The sequence below is a fragment of the Ambystoma mexicanum genome, chromosome 3q, assembly GCF_040938575.1.
Source record: "Ambystoma mexicanum isolate Mex_15411 chromosome 3q, UKY_AmexF1_1, whole genome shotgun sequence".
NCBI lineage: Eukaryota > Metazoa > Chordata > Amphibia > Caudata > Ambystomatidae > Ambystoma > Ambystoma mexicanum.
Genome location: NC_090926.1, coordinates 623,841,467 through 623,853,696, shown reverse-complemented (window position 1 = coordinate 623,853,696; position 12,230 = coordinate 623,841,467). Strand labels below are relative to the sequence as shown.

General features: G+C 45.1%; 1 protein-coding gene across 2 annotated transcripts in view; it reads right to left on the bottom strand.

Annotated features, from left to right (window-relative positions):
- The window catches only part of DNAH9 (dynein axonemal heavy chain 9), a 1,527,051-nt gene that overhangs the window by 658,546 nt on the left and 856,275 nt on the right, over positions 1 to 12,230 (bottom strand). The gene's annotated exons all lie outside the window — the stretch shown is intronic.

Genomic DNA, 12,230 nt, shown 5'->3' with positions numbered 1-12,230 from the left:
AAATGGGAAAGATACTTGCCAGGCATGGCTGTAGTGGTATAAATTGGCCACTGATGGTAGCAAGTGCAAAATGGTATGAGTACCTGGGCAACTAATATCAGTGTCTGGCAAATGACTAATACATATACACAAGCCAAAACTGTTGGCTTTACCAACGGTTGTCTTCAATGGTACTTCAGTGAAGGACATGCACAGTGCTTATAAATCGAGTGACAGAAGGCAGACCTGAATAAGACATTTTTATTACAACAGAAGCGGGTTTACAAGTGCAATTAATTCATGCACTCTCAGAAGACAGCTTTGAAAAAACACTGCCATGCGTTCCGAGTGCAAAGTATGATGGGAAGTCTTGGTTAAAGTGAGCTCAGAAAGTTCACCACATGGGGAGGGGTTTTGGGTGGGGAGAGGTAGGAAGTGGGGGGGGGGTGGCCATAGAGATTAGCATGGCCAGGGGCAGTCAATGGGTGGGCAAATAACCAAACAAACCCAACAAGCTTCATGTTCCTCCTCATAAGCCATATGGGCACCTGCACTCAAGCACATGGCAGTAACTTAGACACTGCTTACCAACTACTGACCCATCAGCATCAACCTCATCACCAAAGTCCCTGCGTACCTGGTTCATAAACATTTCTCCACACGTGTGCACTGACCTCAACCCTTGTTGCTTACACCCACCTGAGCTACCATAATGGGGTTTTAGGTCATGCCCGCGGGTTCCTTATGCTGTGTCTATGTGCCATTGTTATATACATACGGTTACTGATATATAGTACATTTTTCTGCTCAAGAAATAGCCGAAACTAGACTTGATGCTGGGCAGAGCAGTGCTAGTTGTAAAGGACACATGTAACGAGAATCCTCATGAGGTAGAGGTCTGCTGAGTTTCGTGCATTGTAAATCAGTGATCATCCACAACAAGGCTCTTACTGTTTATTCTGGCGATTCTTGTGCTTCGTCTATTTTCCTCCCTACACTGTAGCTAATGCAGCTTGTCTGCTGTGCTATTTTTACAGGGAAAGGCTGCTACCTAAAACCTGCTGCAGTAAATGTGACCTCACCACAGAGCCTGCTTGCAATCCACAGCATTACACTCAGGAGCACTCATGTTTCGCAAAGACACTCCGTCACTATATACATTGAGGACCTCTGTATGTTCACTGGGTGCTGAACCAAGATGTTGGAACTTAACATCCTTCCTATGGTGTTCCTGGGTACATATACTACTTTGTGTATCATTGGGCAATATACATTCTTCACAAAAAAATAAAGCATCTTTGGGCCTTCGGATCGGTTCCGCAAATTCTTTTGCAAACCCTTGGTATCGCAAGACATTTGTGGCAGCTATGAAATATAGAACACTGAAAATTAAATATAAACACTGGTAAAGCCAACAGTTTGGTTTTTGTGCAGGCATCACATGTTCATTTCCTAGGCATTGCCATACAGGTACTACCTGGCCTTGCAATGGCAATACCTGGAAAAGGGTATAAGTACTTGGGCATATTATGGCAGTGCCTGGCAAATGCCTGAGTAATGCCTATACAGGAGCCACAACTGGTGGCTTTGGCAATGCTTGTTTGCAACAGGAATTCAGTGCAAGAAAAGGGTGCCATGACACAAATATTGATTACGAAACAGGTGGATGAATGCACACTTGGTTAGGACATGTATATAACACATGGTGATGTTTTACACCTGCAATTAAGCCATTACCTTTCAGAACAATGCTTAGAATTAACATTGGCATCTCTATGCAAAAACAGAACTAGCACAAAGAGTTTCCAGGAAGGTGGTGGAGGGGGTTAGAGGGGGGTGGGGGTTGGGTTGTGATGTGTGGGTTGAACAGGGAGGGGCAGGTAGTGGAAATGGATATAGGAACTATAATGGCCATGGGTGGTCAATGAGTGGGTAAAAAGGCAAACACCATCTTTCTCCCCCATAGGCTTTGTGTGCCATCCCTCTCCTATCTTCACTTCCTATGCCAATAGTGTGGCTGTCAAATGTTTTAATCGGATTATACCTAGTTCAGGGGAATTGTCCAAATACCCCATATCAGGCACGCACAGTGTTTATTTATTTAATAAAGCTCTTTTAATGACTGTGGCACCCCCAATTTAACAATATTGAGTAGTCCTGTTTATTTCTAAAAATAGAAATAACTGAATAATTTTAAATATACACAAATTGTACATCTGTGAAAATAGATCAATCTGCCTTTTGCTCAATAGGCAAACAGTGTCCTAGAAAACTCATTTGACATACTGGATAATTGACTTTCCTGCATGTAACACGCTTGTGTTGGGACGCAGGTACAGCATCCCAGTCAGTCAGTCAGTCAGTCAAAGAGGTTCAGGTTGAGGAAAACCTATTAGAGAACAACCCTATGGACGCAGAGTGTAGGTTTTGCAGCGGACAACACATTACGCTGTATTTAGGTCTGACACATATGAGATACCCACATATAGCAACAGATGCCTTGTTACAGTTGCAGAGGTTATAGATCGGGCAGTGGTACGTGGAAGAATGGCAATAAGTGCAAGATGGAGTCAGCAAGGTAGCGTGGTAACTGCAGGGTGGGGGGGCCAATTAGACAGAACTAACGCCATTTTAGATGTTACGGCCTGATCCACGATGAACAGATGAGAGCACAGGCCGTGGTGTGGAGCTGCGACTCTTAGTTCTGCCCCAAAAACAAATCCCCCTTTCCGTTCCTCAGGAGAGGCGTTGAGGTCAGAGGCATGATTGGTGCACAGATGAGCACTAATTATATCCAGCTGTGGGGCCTGAATGTGATGGGAGTGGAATGTTAGTTGGTAAACGAGCAGGAAGTGATGCACCTTTTGAAGGGCAAAACTATGGGAATAGGGTACAAAGCTGTGCAATATCAATGAGCCAGGCAAATATTTAGAGCACTACTGCCCTCACCTCGGGACAGCCACCCCATACAAATTGCACCCAGACACACAATGTAAACAAACAAATGCTTGAAATGCAGATTCAAAAACGGTGCCCTGGTCAAGTCATCCCTGGGCACCTGAAGTTAAGGCAATCCTGAGAATTTGTCTGGAACTGCTTTATACTTGGGAAGGGAGTTGGAAGAAAGCTGAGAGCTGGACAGAGCTCCGAATTTCAGTTGAATACTGTTTTGTTGGTTGCTGACATCCCTACACTTTCTATAGATTAGTTGTGAGGGCAAACATAGGTTTTGGACTCAGACTCGTAAATTGAACTCTTGGACTTTGACTTTTCTTACTTTGGGTTTGGTATGGAAATTCCACCACAGGATAGGTCAAGATGGTCCTTTTCCATCCTGACATTTAAGTTAAAGTTATTGCTAATTCAGAATCTGCTGTCTGTGTCTCACTCCAAGATGCCTTCACAGCCCCCGCCAACAATCTCATGTATGCTTAAGGTCATAACCAGAGTGCTTTACAACAGAAAAGGTAAAGGGGTGATATCATGTAATACTAAGTCCCACCCATCTCCCTGTCAGTTGTGAATCAGAGGGCCTCTCTGGTTAATGGAGCTCTTTGCGGTTCCTGATAAAAGCGGCAGGTCTCCCTTGAAGCTGTGGTGAGACCAGGCTCTCTGGCTCCTGCAAACCATATTCTCGTGCCTTATGAATGGGGTCTCTCTGCGGGGTGAACTACTGTAAACATGCAATCCGAGACATGACAGGACACTGTCAATCAATACTGAGGCTAGGAGCTGGCTTCAGGCTAACACAGTTGCATATGAAAGGTTGTTGGGGTTTCCCGTCTCCTTTATTAGCCTCTGCAGCCAGGCCCCATGTGGGCCTGTTTGGATTACTCTGATTTGTATGCAAATTGATGCCACCAGCTACAAAACTCAACAAAACTACAGGGTGGATCCATGGAGCCTTTGTCATTTAATTATGCTGGCCATGGCAGGGGACATTTTTGGTCCTCCTCCTTCCGGAGGTGCATTGTGTACTTCTCCTGTCATATCACAACTAAATATGACAGGGGGGACTGCGCCTGTAGGATGTGTCCACCCAGAGTATGTTGTGTGGTGAGTATAGGAAAATCTGCGTGGATTAGCCCCATCATCATTCAATTTCATTTAACATTTCCCCAAAATAACCCACGCGAGCGTACACCCACCGTGTGGATGGTCGAATTCCTCGCAACAGCACTGCAATTAATTTCGAAGTACATAAATAGCAAGCTTACAACTACTTCTGCTTATCATAAGGATACAGTTAAGCACTTGGGACGTTGCTTGCTACATTTATGTATTTTGTTCTGCAATTATTTTGTAGTGTGTAAAAGGTATCGTGGCAAGACAGTATAGAGCTGAAATGGGCAATTACAGACTGGTTTAGAAATGGGCCATTTAGTTTAGGGTATTAGGTGGTGTTGAAAGTGCTGCATACAAGCCAAAACTATTATCATGGGAATTGCACAAGTAGAGAGATGAGATGCAAGGTGGAACACAGCTTCTCTGGGTGTTGTTTGAATATTAACCCACCCATGGCAATTGTAGTCCCTATGGCCATTCCCGCTGACTACCTTCCCCTCCATGCCCAAAGCCTGCCCCCTGGGATCACAAAGTCTAGTTCTGTGTATTCTGAGCAGCATTCTAAAAGGCAAAGGCATAATTACAGCTATAAACCAGCTCTTGGTGTAATGAAACGGTCTTAACCAAGTGTACCATCAGCCACCTGATGTGTAAGCAGTATGTTTGTCCTTGCATCCGTTCCTTGCCCTTAATTCATGTTCCAACAAACGTTGCAAAACCCAACGGTTGTGGCTCTTGCATTGGCATTAAATAATGAGCACTTGTCAGGCACTGGCACCATTGTTCAGCTGTTGCCTTCTTATGACCAGGTAGTGATACTATGGCAGTGCCTGTATAATGCAGAGCTCATGCCTAACCAAAAGCCAAAACAGTTGGCTTTGCCAATGCCTGCTGTGAGCAGCATGCACCAACAGAATGAAGCCTGTCCATCCCACTTCATCAAGTCAATTTTGTTCACTTTCTGGAAATGGGCTTTTCTCATTATACTAGTCAACAAGCCCCAAAACAAAAAGAGAAAATCAGGAATGGATAAGTAGCTCTCGAATTAACATGGATGTTGTTGGCATCTATGCAGTAGCAAATATTTAGCAATGCAAAACAAATATATGCACTCAATCAGCTTTCAGTGTTCCTCATTCAGTGAAGCATGTTCTCCCTAATATAAGCTACTCATGTTTAAAATTAAAGCTAGAATTCTTTTAATTGTGGCAGTGAAGATCTTTGTAAATTCCTTCCTGAAACACTTCAGAAAAATCTATGCTGACATTGCCTGAATGGGATAAGGCACTAAGCGACAGGTGAAAGCTATTCGTGAGCCTTTAAAACATGTAAAATATGTGAACTTAGCATATAAAGTAGTTGATTGATCTTTCACGTCCCTGTGGGCGGTCATACTATCAAAGCTTTAGCAAAACATAGTGCTTAAAATAAATACACGAAGAAAATACTGTAGCATTATTTTTTTACACTGATTACCTTCTTCTCCAGATGCAAATTAATGTGCTGCCAGTGCTACATTGTCATCCCAGCCCATCATTTGAACAGTTCTGGAACATGCACAGGTCTAACATGTGAATGCTCTCTTGTGCTTCTGAGCCTGCAACACATTTTTAGAATGTAGTATGATGACCCTGAAGGACTCGCAACTGTTTTCCCTGCAGTGACCTCCTCCCATGTGGCCAGGGGACGGCAGCCGCTACCTGATCCTGACCCAGCAGGCAGCTGTGTTAGGTAGTATCACATGGGGGGGGAAAATTTCCCGGGAGATTTCCCGACTTCATTGCATGAGACAAGGTATCTCCCATTTCCCCATGGAAAAGACTCCCTGATACCCAATTCCCTAAGGGCCTATTGCCATGCATCTTTTCCCTTATCTAGGGAAAATAGAAAAATCTTTTCCCCAACATCCTTTAGGCCAATCTGCCATCCATGGTCTGAAAAGTAAAAGCTCCAAGAACACCTTTTTCAGTTCTAATTCACCTTCATATAGAATTTATCTTTCATATGGAATCACTGAGAGAGACTCTCCAAGTACAATGCATCCATCGATATCAGTGGATGCAATTCCCAATACCATCTAAGTACTGAGATGAGACGGATGAAGGAAATGATTCAGAGCAACAGGAGCCTCGAGCTCAATGAGTGTGCTAGTTGTTTTATGAAAGCACTTGTGTCCGAGACATTTAAAAATGGAAACCAAATTATGATAGGCTGCTCAGGCGAAGACGTTGCATCTCCCTTGGAGGGGTGTAGAAGCTGGAGGCATGAGTCAGTGTGGCAGAGCGAAGGGGCTCGTTAGCAAATAGGGAAGGAACCATTACATGAGCAAGCAGGGCCGCAGAAATGCCAGGAACCACGAGACAATTCCTGGGAGTTCGGCAGCTGGAGGAAGCAGTCTTACCGTCACCTGGCCTGGAGGCAAACAGGTGCGCAGGAGCAGAGGCGAGGGAGAAACTGGAGGGACGTTAAAATGCTCCAGAGTGAAAGGAAAGCAGCAGAGTGACGTTACATAAGCGCAAATGGGACCGAAAATGCCACACAGAGCCAGTGAGTCAGCCTCTGCAAAATGGGGACCCCGGTGCATTTCAGCAACCACAGCAAACACAATTTGAAATTTGTAAAGCTGCAGAAACAGAAACAATAAGAAGATTGTGAGTCAAAAAGGCAGAATACAAATAAAACGCCTAACAATATGTGAGGGCATGGAATGCCGATATGGGGCATACTGAAAGGGAACATTAAAAGAGTACAATTGTGAATGTAAAGAGAAACTGTCAAAAGCATATAGAAATAAGCCTGGCAGGCGATTAAACCAGGCAGTTATGAGTGCTTAAGAAGTCCTGGCAGGGGAATATACCAGGCAACTGCAAACCTGCAAAGAAGTGCCAAGAAAGGACTTGTGGATGTAAACAAGGAGCTGTTGTTTATGAATACAAGAAATCCTGGTAAAAGTGTTTACCAGGTAGTCATAAGAAGTATAAAACGCCTGGTAAGGAAGCAGACCAGGCAATCACAAGAGTCATTAAGGTTGGAGAAGAATTCAGGGAAAGGGAGTAAACCTTTGGAGGCAAGGCCTGTTACCCTTGAAGATTGTGCATTAAGAAGGAACTGACGAGGCTAAACGGCTTTGTACCGAACAGGATTGTTGTGGCCCAAGAAAAGACGCACTGAACTGTTACACCAATAGGCATTGCCATTTCATTTGAAGAATCCAGGGGAAGGGAGTCGCCCTCTGAAACCAAGGTTCTGTTACCTTGCAGAACATTTTTATTGGAGCTGTTATATTTCCATTTGGGAACACTTTGTTGCAAACACCAGGTTAAAGCATTTGCCTGCTCACCTTATTTAGTTTGCAGTGTGAGGGTGAGGATCAGATCTTTGGACACAAAGACCGTTTTGATTTCTGACATCCTGACAAAGACAGATCCTTAGTTTTGGGGTTTTAGGGAAATTTCTCTTAGAGAAGTGTCAAAGAGGCATTTTCCCAACCCGTTTATGTTAATATAAGTCTTTAACCAAAAAAATGACAACTTTGTATCCGGCTTTCATTTCTGACCCCTCACAGTAGACATAGCTCTGAGCGCGTTTTGATTTCTCTCAATGGCTCTTCTTTTGTAACCTGTATCTGACCCTAAGGCCGCAAGAACGGAGCCAGGGGTTTAAAGGAGGAAGCCAGGGGTAATCGCTGCTTCCTCTGGAGACACTCAAATGATGTCCTTGGCTATCCTGCTGCTAGGTAACAGCAGCTCCTACCAAGGTGCATGGAACTGAAGCCATGCCTGGCCATTTGCTTCACAGAGGTAGGTGGGGGAGGAAAAAGAGACCAAAGGTGGTAAATTAAGCAACTTTCTTTTTTTTAAATGTATTGCTAGGCTGCAGTCTGTATAAACATAACTGAACTATTGCCTGTATATTCTCATCCCTAAACACTATTGATTACTCAATGTTAGCTGAATAAACAAGCGCTACCTGCATGGTTCGCCACAGCAGAATCTGCACTCTGAGCTTTTCAGTGTATGTCATGGATATGTGCTCTGCTTCCAGTGGGAATTCCTAAAATTCAGGTAACAAAATAGCAATCAGTACATTGTCCAAAGTAATGTATTCCTCTCCTCAGAGATTCTGAAATGTCTGTCTTGCAAAGCGGCAGCAGCAATGGCTCAACCCCGAGCTGGAGAAGCAGCCCACCACCACTGACCTGGCTGAGGGGCCAGCAGAGGCATCACAGCTGAGGGAGCTACTGGGAAGCACCAGGTGTTCTACTAGAGGCTCGTGATGGATGGGTTGGAGACCCTGGGTCTAGAGCCATCATGCAACTTTTATCCTCTGTGACGAATCTGGACAATTTGTCTCTTGTCCCAAGAGGGAGGCCACTCCCTTTGAGGCTAGGGAGGTGAGCCTGCTAAGCAAGACCATCCCTAAGGGCTTGGCCAAGTGGGACCTCACTGGCAGTGACTCCAATCTTGGGGACACAGACTCCCATTTAAATAAGGAACTCCGTGTCCAAAACACCCTGTCTGCATATATGGATGTTGGAAACGCTTTGGCTTTCCTTGTTACAATCATAACCAACAAGACCGACAAAGATACTTCTTTCACTCTATCGGCTTCAGGTATGCTGAACGTTGCCTAAGGCCATGATCAAGGAAGACAGACAATTCCTTTTGCTCCAATGACGTGTATAAGCAGAGGAGAGATTCCTACAGAAGGAGGAGAACAACCGCTACACAGAGGCAACCGTCTGTAGCATTTGCATCCTGTAGAGAAGGAGCCATGTTGAGCTGCAGAGCCAGTTGTGGCATGAAGAAAAGGGGACCCGCGAGCTGGAGGCTGGATGGTGGTACCTTGATAGAGCAAGAGGGTCCAGTCAAGGAGAGAGAGACAACAGGAAGATAACCGTCATCTCAGGTTCCATGACAACAGTGGTGGGTCTGGCGCCCAGCAATTGACGCCGAGACCTGAGAGAGGAAAGGAGCCCAGGGTTGCAAGTTCCACCCGGCGAGCACCTATCCCACCAAGAGAGGTATTGATGGGGAAACAGACGCTATCGGCTTGTGGAAGCAAGCAAAGCCTGTGATTGCTGGTTTCTAGGAATACCGAAATCATTACAGGTACAAGAAATTAAAAGAAGTTAACAGGCACCCGGCTCCGCTAAAGCAGAGCGGGAGAGATACAGACACTGAAAATCCAGGACGGAATAGCTGACTAAAGCACAAGAAATGAAGAGAAGTTGACGGGTGCATGGCCCCGCTAAAGCAAAGTTAGAGAGGTACAGATACTCACAATGTCTATCAAAGCTGGAATAGCCGAGAAGACTATCAAAGAAGGACAAACATAAGTCCTACGCTAAAACAGAGTGAAAAGAGGGAGAATTCTCTGCAGCCAACCTAAAAAAGTACATGAGGCCATGGGAACCTGTATTACCCAAGCAAGCAGATGCCCTAAAAGAGATTTTGAAATTGAGTAACAAACATTTACCACAGAGCCACAGGACTTTGGGGAGTCACAGTGCCATGAAGGGGGGGAGGAAAGAAGTGTCATTTCAAGTAATCCTGGAGGGATTGGAACCTTTACAAATAGGAGACCGCTTTCTTTATCAAGGGGAGAATGAAAACCATACAGAAGATAATTGCAATTTCACCCAAAAGACTTGATATGAAGATTGTGAAGACTATACCATTGTGTTCTAAAGGAACTTTGAGACTAAGTGAAAGTCTATTACAAGTTGGGCCAGGCAGAAGCCCACACCAAGGCTATTGTGCAAGCCTCCTCTTTTCCTTTTAGTTAGGTGTTTTCTAAAGTGGTAAGGCCAGTTAGTTGGTTAGGATACGAACAGAACGTTTTACTTTGGACTTGACATGCACCCTTTAGTGTTACTAGGCAGGGCACTTCCCTCAGAGCAATAGGGCTAGTTAGGCATTTTATTTTTAATTAAACAAACATTGGAAACTATGATCCAATGTAGTCTGAGTCGTCCTTCTGGTTCACCACACTTCCTTTTCTATAGCAGACTCCCAATGGTTTGATGCATGCTGTAAATACATATAGAGTACATTAGCCATTTTCAGTGACCTCCAGAGGGTGGTTACAAATGCAGGTGTTTTCTCCACGTATGTGTTGCCTGTTCTTTCAAATGGAGAAAACATGCCAAGATGATGGTGAGTTGGAGAATTGTTAAGGAATAAGTGGGAAAATTATATGCATGAAAACTGTGAGTATATGCCTCAAGAGATAACATGCATATAGCACGAGGCTTCTACAGGGCAAGTGGAATCTACCTTAGATTAGTGTAGCTTGGTGCATGCTTCAATGCCACGATCTCATCTCATTAAACATACTAATAAACAGAAAATCTACAAAAACAGTGCTTTTGAAAAAGGAAGAAATGTTCATATCCAACCTGCTCTTATCAGTCCCTATTCAAGTCCTTCAAACACACTGAGCTGAAACAAAATTGCGGCGCATTTGCATTTTAATTAAAGTTGCTAGACAAAGGATCAGCCGCATTTCGGTTTGGACTGTGCCTCGTCGTTCGGTTTAATTTTCCTCCTATTTCTATGTAGCATTATTAATGGCTTTAAAGAAGTAAAGCAGGTCTTTGCTTTCGAAGGCAACGGCCCAGCAGAGACACATGCCACAGGTACCGATAGTTTCATAGGGGCAATCAAAAGGCGCCGTTGCTGGCGCAAATGCTGAGCCGACATCTCATAAAGCTCCCCATAAAGAGCATTGGCTGCAGACTGAATGATACAGTGCTCCTTGATTGGACACACAAAATGAAAGTTGTAAATCACAGCCAGGTGCTCTCCAGGCTCTTCTGCATATACGTCAGCGGGCTAATATGTATAAATAGATTGTCCGCGGCTAGACGACCATGCTCATACCTGATGTATGAATTAGAATGCGCAAAAGGAACAGGGAGACCGCAGTATGAGCACCCAGGCCAGCAGGGTCACTCAGGCAGGCTTCATCCGCCTAGGGCAGCTACTTCACCTCCGCCCTGTCATGGTTGGTTCTATGGTCAATTCCAAGCTTGAGTATGCCAACGGTAGCTAGTCTGACCCCACAGGCTTCCGGGCATATGCAGGACACTGCCGGTAATACCAGACAGTTTGCAGGTTAGAGTTGGATGGAACTCTACCAGAGGCAAAAAACACCCTTAGTATTGCTGTAAAAAAGGGCTTTGAATCTACCAATCCAATGCTCTGTTGCTTTCCTGTTGGACATCGGAAGACTCACAGCCTTCTAACCCAGGAGGAAAGATGGAGAATCCCGATGACAGAAGAACAAGTTACTTTCTTACCTGGTAACGTTCTTTCGATGGGATGGTCCGACGACGTATTCCATATCTATGACATGTAATCACCACAGCTGTGCTGCTTCGTAAACTTTTCGGCGTCTGCGTCCTGCGTCGATGACGTCGATGCGCCGTCGTCGAGGACCTCCTCCGACGTCTGACGTCATCCGATGTGATAAGTAGGACGCACGACGCCCATAGCCTCAGTTGTAGTTTTTTCCCCCAGAACGTGTGACATAAGTCAACTGCCAGTCAGACACAAAGCCTTGCAGAACGTAAGCTGCAATCGCAAAAGAAATTCTGCAGCGGGGAAGGCAGGGCGGGAGCGATATGGAATACGTCGTCGGACCATCCCATCGAAAGAACGTTACCAGGTAAGAAAGTAACTTGTTCTTCGAGGGGATTGGGTCCTCCGACGTATTCCATATCTATGACAGACTCCCAAAGTAGTACCAAAGCAAGGAGGAGGGAAAGAATTTAGAATCAAAATTTAGAACAGCCAATCAAATAGCAGAGCAAAGGACCGCCTTGCCAAAGGCCAGATCCTGTGCTCGGATGGAATCGAGGGAATAGTGACGTACAAATGTATGTACTGAAGCCCAGGTGGCTGCATCACAGATGTTGCGAATAGGAACACCCCTCTGCAGGGCAGTAGACGCAGCCATACCCCTGGTAGAATGGGCCCGCAAGCCAGCCGGCGGATCCTTACCCGCCAAGCGGTAGCACTCCGAGATGGCCAAAATAATCCAGCGAGACAAAGTCTGTTTCGTCACAGCTTGCCCCAAACGCTTTCCAGCGTAACCAATAAAGAGTTGATCATCCACTCTGACCCGGGACATGCGTGAAACATAAAAGCTTAAAGCTCTCCTAGGATCAAGCCTATGGAGCC